This window comes from Podarcis tiliguerta (assembly GCF_965153285.1).
Source record: "Podarcis tiliguerta genome assembly, chromosome: 9".
NCBI lineage: Eukaryota > Metazoa > Chordata > Lepidosauria > Squamata > Lacertidae > Podarcis > Podarcis tiliguerta.
The window spans coordinates 54,676,487-54,692,443 of record NC_139542.1 but is presented as its reverse complement, the minus strand read 5'-3'; the positions used below and the strand labels follow the sequence as shown (position 1 = coordinate 54,692,443).

General features: G+C 40.0%; 1 protein-coding gene across 1 annotated transcript in view; it reads right to left on the bottom strand.

Moving 5' to 3' along the window:
- The window catches only part of TUSC3 (tumor suppressor candidate 3), a 129,216-nt gene that overhangs the window by 112,270 nt on the left and 989 nt on the right, over positions 1–15,957 (bottom strand). The window lies entirely within an intron of this gene.

Sequence of the window (15,957 nt, the reverse complement as noted above, 5' to 3'; positions counted from 1 at the left end):
GATTCACCCATCCCTACATGTGGTATTATATTGCTGGTTCACATACTGCTTTGTAAGCTGCCTTCAGAGGCTTACGAGGGGCGTTCATTAAAGATTTCCCCTGACATACTTCCCATGGACTGAGACAAACGAAACTGGGCACAGTTATTAGTCCTTCTCTACATAGCTACCAGCAAGAGTCAAACACTTCTCCCATCGCTTTATGCAGCTGTGGAGACCTCGTCTGTAGAAGTTGGCAGGTTGCGTCAGAAGCCACAACTTGACCTCAGAAATCAGCATTTCATCGTGTGGAAAAAGCTTGCCCTTCAAAAATAACTGAATGGTTGGAAAGAGGTAGAAGTCCGATGGTGCGAGGTCGGGAGAATAAGGGGGGTGAGGAAGAATTTCATAGCCACAGGACCATGCTTCCATCTGAGCAACATTGTGAATCAGGGAATTATCCTGCAGGAGGCAGACACATTTGGTCAGCATATCATGCCTCTCGATTTTGATGGCCTCCCGCAATTTCTGCAGCAGTGAAGCATAGTATGCCCTGGTGATTGTGGTACCCTTTGCCAGGAAATCCATCATCACTACTTCGCACTGGTCCCCAAAGACCGTAAGCATGACCTTGCCCGATGACAGTTGGACACGTATCTACTTTGGAGGTGGTGAGGCAGACTACTTCCATTGTTTGGGATTTAGTCTCTGGGTCATAATGATGAACCAATTTTTCATCCTGAATAATTAGTCTGGTGAAGAAGCCATCATGGATTTTGTGACACATGGCCAAAGGAGCCTGTGAGCATGTCACTCGTTCCTGCTTCTGGAAAGGCATCAGCAGCCAGGGAACCCACCATACGGACACTGTTCCCATGTGCAAATGGTCATGGATTATTTTTTCTACAGAGCCCACACTGATCTTGACATCTGCAGCTAGTTGGCGAACAGTTATGCGGTGATTCTCAAAATGGCAGCCTCCACTTGCTGAATGGTGTCTTTATCAATGGAGGACTGTGGTGACCCAGGAATGGGAGCCATTCAACCAAAGTCCAACCACACTTGAACTGACAATGCCAGTGCTTGACTATATCATATGATGGGCCATCCTTCCCATAAGTCCCTTTCATCTCATTGAACATCTCCCATGGTGTGCGCCCTTTCATGTACAAGAACCTGATGACCGCTCTGCATTCAACTGGTTCCATTATCAGACATTACTTCACATTAGCACCCATAACAGAGAAACTGTTAGGAGTTCAGAGCTACAAACTACTAAGTTACCTATGGAGAGATGTATCATTATACATGTGCAATTTCATCCTCCTATGATAACTGAAAGTGGGTCTGGGGAAATCTTTAATGAATGCCCCTTGTAATACTCTTAAATGAGGTTTAAAAAATGCCTAACTAACTAACTAACTAACTAAGAAGGGCAAGGAAACCTAACTAACTTAATGACTAACTAAGAAGGGAATGGAAGGCCACCCTAGGTAGAGATAAGAATAAATGAAAAGCAGGTGTTCTGTGCAGAAGTGCTTTTGTTTAAACAATTGGCTCAGCCCAATATATCCTGTTGTATGAATGATTCAATGAGTCTGGAGCCTGAGCTGTGATTTTCATACACCTTTATAAGCAGCAGGCAAAACAGTGTTTTGGCTACCCATTGTTAATATTTGTTCTCATGGGCCTCTAGCATAGGTGGGAGAGGAAGAGAGGAAGGTACACTGCAATTACATTAAACAGCATGTGGTCACATTTTTCTCTCAGACACTTAATTTAAGTCTCCTCTCCTCCCCTAAAATAATCCTAGCCAACTCTTGGAAATGAAAATTGGATGGCTCGTTGAAATGAATTTTGAATAATACACTACAATAGAGGGGAGGAAGCCTCGGGGTGCCAAACCTAGCATATTATAACGTTCCACAAGATGAACGTACTAACAAAAACTGTTATAGCTTAAACAATTTATTCAGAATACTCTCTGCCACTCAAAGCTGAACAATGCTACACAGTTGTGGAGGGTCGATCTGTGAATACTTCAGGCCACAAATGAAAGCATCCATGAGACATGAACATATAAAGAGTTAGGCAATATTAAGATTCTGATTGGCCAATGACTCCAATGGCTTGGCAATCACAAAGGTGGGGAGGTCATTGCTCAATGTCAATCCCAGATATTTGATGCAAGCATGGGGGAAAGTCTCAGAAAAATGTTCACATAACTTTAGCCAGAAGAACCACTTCTAGGATTTTGCAGTGGCAGGGAAGTAGAGAGCCAAAGGAACTCCTATCTTTCCAAATAGCTGGAAAAAATGAGCAGTGAAGCAAGTCAAACCAACTGGATGTTCGTAAGTAAAGATGGACTATTAAAATATTGGGAATTCCAGTCATTTGGCCGTATAGTTAGAGAAACTGATAAGCTGCCCAGCCCCAGGTTTTTATATCAAGCAATGATGTAGCAAGTGCCGCTGCAAACTTTAAGAGAGATTGGAAAGGCTGTAGCTCAGGGGTACAGGCATTGCTATCTGTGGGAGTCCAGAACTACAAAAAGACTTACAAGGAGAAAAAGAAAACGGCAGGAGGAGAAACGGAATATCTGAGTTGCACGCAAAAGGCATTTTGTTTTGCAGGGAACAGGAAAGAGATGCTTATATAGGACAATGAAGAAGAGGGCAATGACCAAGCCCCAATGGGAAAGGGCAGAGCAAGGTAAAGAGCCAATAAAACTATTGGGACCCAAGGAAGTCTGTGACTTCCCAAAGATATTTAATTGTCCAATGAGCTGCTCAAACAGGAAGTCCTCAGTTCAAGTCTGTCCGCAGCTGAAAACTTGAATGCAACTAGCATTCAGAGAAAGAGAGAAAAACCAGCTCCTACCCCACTCCATCTTGTGTGCCTGCTATGGAAGGCACAAGGGCTATGTCAGCTTTTGAAATAATATTCTGGGGCTTGAAGCTGGCGAATCGTGGATAAATCCAAACATCAAAATTTCATTTATTCTTGCCGTGGAACTGCCATGGCCCCTAAGCCAAGCTGAAAATTGATATTTCCTTGGGTAACTACATACTTGTAGGATAGATAGATTTTCTTTTGTATTCTGCTATAACCCTGTATAACAAAATCCACAGTATCTGGTTGCTGTGTTAGCAAAGGTCAGAAATGTCTCATTTAGAATGGCTGCCAATGCAAATACAATCTTATTTTGATTCATAGGTCTGAGGACCAAACTCTAGCACTATGGGGTGAGATCTAGCTAAAATTAAGCCCTAGGCATTAATAACATTTGGGATTATGCTAAAATCCTCTTTCTTCACAAAAATTGTAATGAATCTGGGAGAAAGCTGACAAGAGCATCTGCTTCAGGCTGCACATCTTTTATGCAGCAATGGTGGGGAACCTGTGGCCTTGCAGAAGTTGGTGGACTACAACTCCCATAATCCCTGACCACTGACCATGCAGGCTGGGGCCAATGTGTGTTGAAGTCCAGCAACATCTGGATGGCTGCTGGTTCCCCACCAATGCTGTCCTTCTAATACATCTCTCAGGGATTATGGTTTAGATCCATTGTTCCCAGCATGGGGCACACGCCCCACAGAGGGGCAATTTGATTTTTGATTTTGATTTTTAAGGGGGGGCAATTCGAGAATGAGTTAGACCAAATTAATGGCCTTTTAGGGTTCCTCCACATGAATAGGAGTTCACTTTTTGAATAATAAGAATTATATGTCACAGTGGGGGGGGGGGTGTCAGGATTTTAGAGATGCTTAGGTGGGGCATGCCCAAATAATGGTTGGGGACCACTGGCTTAGATATTTTAGATAAAACTTGGTAAAGAACATAGAAAAAAATGACAGCAGTTTAAAAATGCTAAATAGTGATTTTTAAAAAAATTCTGTGTGCATGCACACACATACACCATTTATGGACGGATGCAATGCACAGGTTCATACTGAAGCCAAAAGCCTCAAACTATGAGAAGAAGGGTACTAAAAGCAGTACATGGTTACAAGGGGCATCTCAGCAACAGGTCAGAACAGTGTAAATGATGAAATGTCATTATTCCTTTAAATAAATCAATACATGGTATAATATGTCATGTGTTGTTGCTCATCTGAGGTTGCATTCACCTAATTTTAAGACCTGCTAAGGAACAGATAGTTGTTGTTATTATGTCCCGAGGTCTGTATCTCAGGGTATATATGTATAAATATTATCTGTATATTTTAATGGTGTATCTATGCATATTCTGCACAACATGCATAGAATACTTCTATTTCCTTTTTGGTTGAAATGACCAGGATTGTCACAACAACAAATAAACTTGATACTTGTCCTGTTATGTGAAACCACTGAAATCAAAGAGGATGTGTTTTCTTTTCCCCATGACTGTACTTGGGAGTCTCAAGACTATACCCTAATAACTTTCTGTCTACTCCAGTCCAGTTTGAAATATTAGCCGAACTTCCTGTCACTTTGGCTTTCTCCTTCTCCCTTTATTTTTTTAAGAACTCAGGAGGTTCAGCTGGAAAGTGCAAGCCCGCAAGTATAGGGCAATTAAGGGCTTTGTATTTTACTGATGCGACTCATTTTGACTGTGGCTCCTCCATTAGAGAGTCACCTCAGTCAGCATGGCAGAATTACCCATTTATTACCTCTTTTGCTGCCTGTAAAAAGAGTTGACACATAGCAGAACACTAATAGTATGAGGTAGTAAGACTTTATCCACTTCAAATGCCACCTTGAGGGCCATTTTAAGTGTGGCAGGCTCAAAAGGTAAAAAGCACAGCCTTCTTGCATCATCATATTCCCCTCCCCCACAGATATATAAAATTTTGGTTCAGGTTTTATCTCAACTGTATAGATGGCTCAATGGTATTGTTTCATTATCCACATCAATCAAAGGCAGGGAAGGGATTCCTACCTGTGATACATGGGACATTACGTGAGGAGTCATTTGATTAATCGTAGTTAAAGATCTAGTACAGTGGTACCTCAGGTTAAGTACTTAATTCGTTCTGGAGGTCCGTACTTAACCTGAAACTGTTCTTAACCTGAAGCATCACTTTAGCTAATGGGGCCTCCTGCTGCTGCTGTGCCGCCGGAGCACGATTTCTGTTCTCATCCTGAAGCAAAGTTCTTAACCTGAAGCACTATTTCTGGGTTAGCGGAGTCTGTAGCCTGAAGCATATGTAACCTGAAGCATATGTAACCCGAGGTACCACTGTACAGGTATTAAGTGAGCTTCAAAAATAAAGATGGTGTATTGGAGGAGGGAAGGGGAAAATAAATGTTCTGAAGGAAGCTGTTTAAGAATAATGTATAATCTTTTGGTAATGTATGAGCTATAGATTAATTTTTTGGCTATGATAGATGATGATGATAATGATAGATAGATAGATAGATAGATGATAGATAGATATCTCCCCAACAGGTATACCAGAGTTTTAATAATAAGATGGAAGCCAAATCACATCTCCAAAACTTACTTTAAAAAGAGAGTGAATTTCAACACTGATTACATGTTGGGGCAGTTCCTGGGAAGATAATTTGCAGCAGCATCTCTTAAACTGGAAAGAGCAGAGGCAGACTCAGTTCTCACATGCTAGTTTGGAGAGAGTGCCCTTTGCTCCTGGATAGTTCCTTGCTCCAAGAATCATATGCAACTGTGAACCATTTTCATTCCTTGTACAAGCATCCAAGGCGCCTTCCCGGTCAACGTCTTAACTAAAAATATACCTTGTTAATTTGCTGAACCAACTGAAATCCATGAATAATTCACTTTCTCCCAGGACCACAATTCCTTCCTTTCCCTGGCACCTTGTGCTTCAGCCACTTGTCTTAGACATTAAAAGCATTTTTTTCAGCCTCTTAGCCACTGCCATAGCTCTAAGTTGCTTTAAACTATTTTCAGTGTTGTGTTTCAATGTTGCAACCCACCCTCGGACCTTAGGGTGAAGGGTGATTAATAATTAGTAAATAAAATAATAATAACCACAGTAGTGCTTTTTATCTTAATGCCCTCACACTCACACAAAAAGCTCCCCCTTTCCTAACACTCTGCTGTGGATCCACTAATTTTTTCAAAGTTTTTTTTTATTTATTTTGAATAAGATTAAAGTGCAATACCCACACATTTTCTCCTGATTTTATTACCAAGACTGATGCATCAAACCAATTTTATAATAGGTTTTACAAGCAACACACACACACCATTTTGCTATGACAGAATTGCCCAATTCACTTTACTCATCACAATCCAAAACCAGAGCAAACAGTCTCTATTTTCCACGTGGCTGCCCAGGCAGTGCTGCATAAGTACTTGCAGAACAGTTTGATAGGAAAGATCAATTAAGCTGCTGATCTGTCTTATAGAAGCTACGCTGCCAAACTAGAGACATCTGGGATGGGGACAAAGTTTCAGGCAATCTAATTATAGGAGTACATTGGGGCTGCTATAAGCACCATATTTTATTTATTGTAGATGACAACAACAACAACAACAGCAAGCTGCATCACCAACCACTGAAAAACATTTGCCATTGCCACCATGATCTCCTCTGGGCTAAAATGTGACAAGGTATTATATTAAACAATTGTGTTCTACCAAGTCCCCACACAAACACCCCTGTCACACAATCACACCCTGTTTGATTGGCTTAGGAGCAATATACTTCAATCCCGTTGACTGGATTACCAGAGAATAGCCAAATCACTGAAACACTTCACAGGAAGTTGTATGCATGTTTAGAAATCCATGTATAATAATTCCTTCCCATAGGTATAAAAGTTTGATGTATCTGGCTGACAACAAAGCACACGATGGGTGGTTGCTATCTTGCCACAAGTTTTCACAAAAGATCTGTGTGGGCTTTCATGTGGGAAACCCAAATTCAAATTTTCACTCCACCTAGGGAGTTCAAATGTGCAAACACAATTTCTCAGCCTTACCTACTTCGTGGGGTTATCTTGTTTCAAAGATAGCTGCTCCTTGAGCTGCTTGGAGAAAGGGAAATATACACAAAAGGACTGTTCATTTGAAGCCCTCTATGCACATATCCAACGCATGGAGGAGGCAGAATATTGTGCACCATCACTCCACCCAAAATTCATGCATTCAGTGTGGCATTTAGAGCAGGAGCCTATGCAGATTTACATGATACCTATTATCACTATTTCATTCCCTGACAATTACAAAAACCACAATTTATGAAGCACTTTGAACATTCAAAGTACTTCCCATATATTGCCCTAGGGTCCCTACAACAGCCCTGTAAGGGAGGTCAGACTGATGGTAGAGTGAGTAACTGCGGCTTGTCTGAAGCTACCTAATGAATCTGTGGATGAGATTTTACCTGGGGATAGCTTGGCTGACAGGTCACACATCTACTATACTAAACCTGCTAGAACCTGTTCTCCTTCATTAAAACGTTCATATTCCATCAACCATCTGCCGTGTCACCTCACTAAGCTCTTCCCTGTTCTTAAATCTATTTCCCCAGTGATCCATCAGCAAAATTGCCACCTCACTTTCTTCTCAGAGCTATCAGGAATACTTGCCAATGGTAGAAGAGGTGTTGCAGATGCTGCTGTTTGCCTCAAGAGGCATGAACAGAAGTGGAAGTGATGCATCAGCAGAGGCAAAAAAGCAAAAAAGGCAGAAAGGCTTCATTATGCCTGGACTTTTCAAAAAACAACAATGCAGTGTTTGGCCTCAAAACAGACTGATAAATGATAGACATGTTCAAAAAGAGGTGATAATGGAAGTCCAATAGGTGTCCAAAATGTTCCATGTAGGGTTGCCCAAAAAGTTTGCCCATCCAAGGATGGCATAATTCAACTAAAAATGAACGTTTTCTAAGGGGCAAAGCCTCCCACCTTCCAAGTAAGAAGCTACGTTCAAAAGGCCAGCTATATTTCAACTGTCAGCCATTATGAAGAGTGGGTGGAGGACAGGGAATCACTGCAGCTTACGCATTGTTTTAAGGGGAGAAATCTAAACCTTGAAGAATTCAGGACTGACTTTAATCAATTGTGGTTCCTTTTCCAGAATTAAAACTAACAGATGTATAGTAACTCCATAGCCTTGCACATCCTATTTTACAGTTTCCAACTCCATTAGAACCTTAGCTTCATGACTGATTATCTTAAAGATTTATTTTTATATGTATATATGGAAAAGAAGCACACACCAACACGGAGTTAAGAACGCTTACAGCCTGTAGATTTTCATCCATATTAAACATGCTCTGCATTGGATTGCAGCCAAACAACATTTTCAGAGGCAGCTATAAAAAAGTTACATTTAGATCTAGCATGAGAACAAAAGAGATGAAACTGATGTTGGAACAATGATAAGGTAATATATAATGACTTTATTCAAGTCTGAGGTATGGGAAACGTTCAATGTCTAAAAATTAATTGCTTCATAAAAGTCATTAGTAAAATGGTGGTGGTCAACGCAATATGAGGCAAGTTTGGCAGTTCCAAACTTGTAATTAATGTTATTCTGGTGGTTACACTTAGGAAAAGTCTGGTGATATGTATGTTTTATTGATTTTTAACCCAGAAAGGGTAAATTAAAAACCACAAAAATACTTAGTAACTCTAACCAAAGATCAACTTATGAATTCACCTGATTGCATTTGCAGCTCTAATCAAAGTGAAAATTCTTACTGCACATCAGATTGCAAGTGTTTTTAAACTTGCTTACTAAATATAAGTTAAATATGTTACATCAGATCACACTGTAGATGCTAAATAAGCATCAGAAAATTTTCCACCTCAATACTTCCTATAAACCCCCTTATCAATTACTTGAATCGACATTATCATTTCAGAAGTTTTACTCTAGTATCAGGCACAGTAATTATGTCAGAGCTCAAAGCTCAGAGCATGTGGTAATGCTGGAGAGGACATTTTTCTTGGGAACAATCATATGGGCAATCCAAACCAGTCAGGGACACATGGAGAATACTGGAATGAGAGATAGCAAGAACTGGATACATGATGAAGTCAAAAAGCCAATTAAGATCAATGTTTGCTGACGCTGCCCTCTCAACAGGTGAATACAGTGGTACCTCGGAAGTCAAACAGAATCCATTCTGGAAGTCCGTTCAAGTTCCAAAATGTTCAGAAACCAAGGTGTGGCTTCTGATTGGCTACAGGAAACTTCTGCAGTCAATTGGAAGCTGCGTCGGACGTTCGGGTACCAAAGAATGTTCACAAACTGGAACACTCACTTCTGGGTTTGTGGAATTCGGGAGCCAAAATGTTCAACTTGCAAGGCGTTCAGGATCCAAGGTACAACTATACTTTCATCTCCTCTCAGGGCAACTTCCTATAAAATTTCTGTAACAAATTCCTGTAACATGGACAATACCATTCCCACAGATAAATGTTTCCATCAAAATGTATCTACCTTTCAGTTGAGCCCTAAATATATTCAGAAGAAATAAAACAACACACATATAAAAAGGAGGGCAAATTTTAAAAGTTTTTTAAGCAAGAAGGTAAATTAAAGAAATCCACAATATATTGGCAAATTTATTTAGCCATCTGAAGAAGTGCAAGCAGCAGCTTAAGTGTATTGCGGAAAAATGATAACTCCCGCTCATCATCACTCTTACATGTATAGTTCAACTAAAGGTTTTTGGGGTTTTTTAAGTTCCATTATATGAACACACTTTCTGTTCACCCATCTCTATAGTAGGGTCAATAGTATGTTTGAAATATTATATGGATTACTTCAGTGCTATCATTCTCTGCTCCTTCCCAATCCACCCCCTAGTTTAAAATATTTACTTTGCAGGATTTTTTCAAAAGCTTTTGTACACCAGGAAACAGACTCTCCTAACCTTAGTTCATAAATATATTCTGAAGTATTTCAAAATGGTATGTGTAAGAAGTCAGATAGCCTTTACAAAGGGCAATATGGTGTGAAGTAGAGAGGCAAATTTCCTCCAGAGAACATTTGTCTCTGTGTTGCTTTTGTTTATTATGGTTTGTATTTTTGTGTTTTTATATTGCAAACCATCCTGTGATCCTCGGATGAAGGGTGGTATAGAATTTTTTTTAACAACAACAGAAATAGTTCCACATCTAAAATTAGGGATTCCTCTACCAGAAGAGAACAGACATCACTTATTTCGTTTTCCAGGGCTACTTTCACCAAGAATCTCTGCAAGCATCTTCTGAACGTTGTCCAAAAATGCAAAAGAGGACACCTTAACCTTTCTGCTCTTACTTTACATTCATTTGCTCTCCATTAGTACCACCCTGGCCAAGAGTCAAATCTAGCACAATTAAGACAAAATTGATCTAAAGGCTGATCCTGATATTTTTCTGCACATGCTGCATTTTCAGCTTGATTCTCTTTTCTAAAGGGAAGGAAGATCTGGAGGTAGCATCACAGGCCTTTTGCATTTTTCAAAGGAGTGTTTTGTCTCCAGAGTTTATACTTTCCACATGCAGACGGCCAAAGCATGGCTAGGAAAGCAGATGAGGCAATTCTTTGCACTGAATCAACTGCATTGCAGAAAATAAAGGTCTAGACCAGCCTCCATCCACCTGATGCCCTCCACATGTTTTGGACTACATCATCTCCTCTCATCCCCAGCCCCTGGCTATGTTAGCTGAGCCTGATAGGATATACAGTCCAAATACAGCAGTAGAGTTGAGAGAGAAAGGGCCTTAGAGGAGAAATTTGTGCTTCTATTTGGCAATGTTCAAGGTCGCATTTCTTGATACCGAGAGCACATTTTTTTCTGGATTAAAATTGGAGGCATTCTCTCCTCAGCGCTCAAAAACCACATATTACTTTCTCAGTCAGTTTCAAGAATAAAGGCCAGACATCCTTTTGCACCATACCCACCCTGTTTACCCAGCGCTTTCTAGGCAATGAAGAGTCTTCAGAGATTCTCTTCAGCTGTCGATTGAAAAGGTTGCCATTAGGAAACCTCAGTGCTTCCTTACTTCCTCTCCCTAATGTAACTAGGCCACCCTTCTTCACCAGCCCTAGAGTAATGGTTGCATAAAATAAAACTGCTTAATTTTTCAAAACATGCTTTGGCTCTAATATGCCCCAACATGTCGTTTGAGCATCACTGATTTAAAGCACACTTTGTGCAATAGATCAAATGATTTACAGGAACATAATTTGTGCTTTTGAAGAAAATGTGCGAGATCCATGCCTGAAAGCATACAGACTCCACAAATGTAACCTCATGCAAAATGCATTGAAACTTCATTTCTCGAACATACCCTATTGTCTCTTTGGCTATAACCACTGTACCCACCACCGAGTTGTCCTAGCTATTTCAACCGAACTATAATATGAATTAACAGGTTACCTTTCCAACCAGTCAGATATCACCACTACGTATTAAAACAGCTGAATTAAAATGGAAATACAAGTTTCCAACATCCATGTCATCAATACATCTGTTCCACAAGTAACACTCATGAGAAAGTTCGTGAAACCGATGATCACAAACTTTTCCATGCCAATGCTATAAAGGTAGCCTCCTCAGTTATCGTTTTCATCTTTCAAGCAATGCATTTTAATTCAAAGAAGAGAAAGTGAAAGTGTAGCGCACCATTCCTCGTGAGAAAAAGAATCAAAACACATAGGGTTCATAAAAGACAAGTGTGGTAACATTCTTTGTGAAATCATGCAAACTGTGTTATTGCAATTTGCAAACAAATTCTGTTCTCAATACTAAGACAGGTGAGATCAACACATTAAAAATAGAATCTGGCATATCAGACCGCCAAGGCCAGATGCAATTCGCCCCATGATCTCTAAGGAACTGAATAAAGAATTGGCTCAGCCACCAGAAAAACCAGGAAGGGTTCCAAAGCTTTTGAAGGCCAATTAAGTATCCATAGCTAATGAGTGAAGGGGGAGAGGAGGATAGATTTTCAAGTACACGTCTAGGTCCAGTAAAATAGAAAGTTTTGATACAGTCTCTCTTTCCCACCCACCCCATCCATGTAAGGAGTGAAGAAGTTCACATTAAACTTAAAGTGCTGGGGTGAGCTTTAGGAACAACAACAAAAATGACTTGATGACTGGCCACCTGAATTGCTAAGCACAAAGCAAGTATCTCCTCCTCCAACGAGCAGCACTCTGTATACAACCTGACAGTTGCCTTCCCTTACACCCTCTGTCCCCAACTTTGTTCCTTCAAACTCAATCAGCTCAACTTATCTACATTTTGGTGGTACAGCAGCAAGATTTGGCTGCTGTCTCATTTTCCTTAGTCCATCAAACTATATGCTAAAATAATACTGAGACTGTTTTTACCCCCTCCAGCACATTCAGAGCACATGTCCTCCCTTTCCTGCAGGACTAAAGATCTACTTAAGACGGTTCATGTGTCCCCCCCCCCCAATTGATAGATAGATAGGTAGATCAATAGTTTTCTCTTCCATTGTTTCTGTGCCTACACTGATTTTCTTTTAAAACATGAACATGACTTACAATAGAACAATGACTAGATTCAATGCAATGTATGCCATTCAAAATTTATTATCCTCGCTAATTCTGCTTCCCCCTTTTCCTCCGCTTCTTCTATTCTCTATCTTTCCTGCCGCGCTTTTGTTCATGCTCCCTTTCTTTCCCATGCAATCCTCATCCCAGCATATCTATCTCTTTCTGTTAGTTTCTTCCTTTCCCACAAAGTTCTTCCCCATGTCAACATCTTCTTATTTAGCCTCTCCACAAGTTTTACACAGCCTTTTAAAAACGCAATCATGCCCTCCCATTTCTCTCATTCAATTCTAGTCCTTTACCCTTTGCTTTTCGTCTTTTTAACTTTTTGGGACTTAGAAGCAGGTCTTAATCGGAGTTGGGGTTTCCTAGTTAAACTATGGATATTACCTCCACATGGTGTAGTGATGGCCCACCACTTGGACAGCTTTAAAAGAGGAATGGAAAAATTCATGGGGGATAAGCCTATCAATCATTACTAGCTACAATGCAGGAAGTATGCCTCTGAAGAGCAGCTGCTGGGAATCACACATGGGGAGAGTACTGTTACAGTCAAGTCCTGCTTGCGGGTTTCCCATAGGAAGATGCCCTTTGGCCTGACCCAGCCAAGATCTTCTTTATGTTCCTAAGAGCACAGCTCCAGAACCTCTTTTTATGGAAAGGCCTTGTAGCAGAAGAAGGAAAGAATGAAGGTATAGGCAGACCGCAATTACTCAGTAGAGAGAAAAGGGCAACCACAAGCCACATGAAGCAGGAGGAAGGGCTCTGCTTTCCAAGTAATCGTCTTGAAGCATGGCTCTCTGAATTAAGTGCTAACTAAAAGGCAGCCTGATAAGGGCTAGGGATATCGGTCCCACCCCTCGGTCCAGTATATCTGAAGGAGCGTCTCCACCCCCACTGTTCTACCCCGACACTGAGATCCAGCACTGAGGGCCTTCTGGCGGTTCCCTCACTGCAAGAAGTCAAGTTACAGGGAACCAGACAGAGGGCCTTCTCAGTAGAGGCGCCTTCCCTGTGGAACGCCCTCCCACCAGATGTCAAAGAGAACAACAACTACCAGACTTTTAGAAGACATCTGAAGGCAGCCCTGTTTAGGGAAGCTTTTAATGTTTGATGTTTTACAGTATTTTAATATTTTGTTGGAAGCCACCCAGAGTGGCTGGGGAAGCCCAGCCAGATGGGCGGGGTATAAATAATGCATTATTATTATTAGGAGAAGCAGAAGCCATAATAAAACCAAACAAGGGCAGGATCCCTTTTTCCACTGATGCACTCAGGTCTCCATTTCTACTTTTCCTCCAATCTAATTCTAACAACACAAACCTGTAGATATGCCTACACAGGAATATGTCCCACCAAGCTCAATGGGGCTATTCCCAGGTTAAGGCTTACAGACCACACTTTGGTAAAAGCAAATGGCACCCCACTTGGTTTAGAGCAAAGATTCAAATTAAAATAATTCAACACTTTACTATTCTGGCCATTTTTACTCAGAAATATCACCAATTTCAGGAGACTCACTTTCTACTGGTTAACTCTTAACAACTGAAGTCATGAAATACAGCACTTGGCTCATAAAAAACCCCTGGATGAATCAGAAAGAGACACACATCCTGCAATACATAAAGCAATGGAAAAATAATTTTAAAACTTCCTAAAGATCCTGATCCTAAATACATCAGCATTCCTTTATTTGCAGCAGTAGCCTGATGGGGAACAGACAGCTGCTGAAGCAATGGTGAGGGCTTGCAAGCTGTTGCAAATTTGTTTACAAGTTCATTTAGTATAAAAACTAGCCACATGTATTTTTTATTATTAGTACAAGCTGCAGATAAGCATCAGGGTTGCATATTGTCACATTTTTATTGTATAAGTGCTAAGATCAGCAGCTACAGTGTTTCTCATTATCTCAAACAAATTACAATAGTTTGTTTGGGTGTAAATCATGTGCCCAGCATATTGTGATCACAAAGGATAGGGTAGAAGACATTTACTGACTACGAGGCTCACAAAGTAGAACACTTAGATGAATTCTACTTCAAAATCTCTTGTTTATAAACTTCATCTCACAATATTTATATATTATGAATAATTCCATAGTGTTGTTGTATACCAGCTATTCATATACTGGTTAGAAGTTGTCCAGTCACAAAAGGCATTACTCACTGAATACATGCTACAAAGCCAGAAAGTTAAATGTTTTCAGAATAATTAATCCAGGTTCATAGATATAAAGTATTTCCCCAACCCTTCTATGCATGTTAAATGATAAAGCAAGGAGTCTAATCCCAATCAGTGGCCAATGGTGGCTAAGAGACTTAAAGTATAAGTGTGGAAGGATGCAGACCTACTGTCTATTATGCAGTTGTCTGAAGACCTTATTGCCATGGCTACATTCAAAAACATAGGCATCAATCTTGTGGGGATACCTATTTGGAAATCTGAAGGATTTATACTTACTTAAATGTTTAATTTAAGACCCATGTACTGATGGTCATGGTATTCATAGTTGATGCTGATTTGATTTACTGTTATTATCTGTATTATTACTATTATTTGTATATTATATTTTATCTTTATTTTTTCTTCTCTTAAATTCACTTTTTCTTTTTTTCTTGGTAAACATGCAAATAAAATAAAATAATAATAACATAATCAAGTAAGTAAGCTAGAGAGACAGTTAATTCAAGCCAAGAGCAGCAGTGTTATTTTATCTCTGCAAGACAGGAGGTTCCCCCATTTTTCAGGGGATAATACTGGATGTCTGGCATTAAATGGAGAAGGGAATGGAGAAGGAAAAAAATAGCATGTATTGATGGCAAAAAGACTGGGGAAGGATCTATATTACAGAAATCTCCAAAAGCAGCATTGGATGTGCTACTAATTTATGAAAACTTAAGAGGCAGAATTATTGCTGATGTTAATTTAACCACAACAGCTATTTCAATATATATAACATTCTGCACTATGCAGCAGTTAGGAGAGGGTGTATATATGGGACAAATGTAAGGACAATGGCCAACGAATAGGAAATTGTACAAGTGATTAAGGTGGGCTTAAATGTCACTGGTGGTATCAAAACATAGTGAGGAGAAGAACAAGGGAGAAAGGAAGGAAAACAACAACAAAGCAGTCATTAATTACTAAAAGGATGTTCCTGCCATGCGAAAATCACACAGTGTGATCAGGAATTCCTTTCCGCTTATTTCCAAATAGGTGCTTGTGTTTATGTCAGAAGAGACTTTCATCACATGCTCAGAGGCACTTTCTTTTTCTCCACTGTAACACCACATGTTCCATCGATAAAACAAGCTGTGGGATATGAGATGTAGAACTGATTTTGCTTACACGATCTAACAACATTTTTGAGGGGTGGGGTTTTTTTTGTAAATAATTCAAAAACATATTAAACAATAGAAAACAGGTTCTGGGTTTAAACACTAGTTATGTCTCTTATCTGATACAGCTTTTGCATTGGTGGTTCA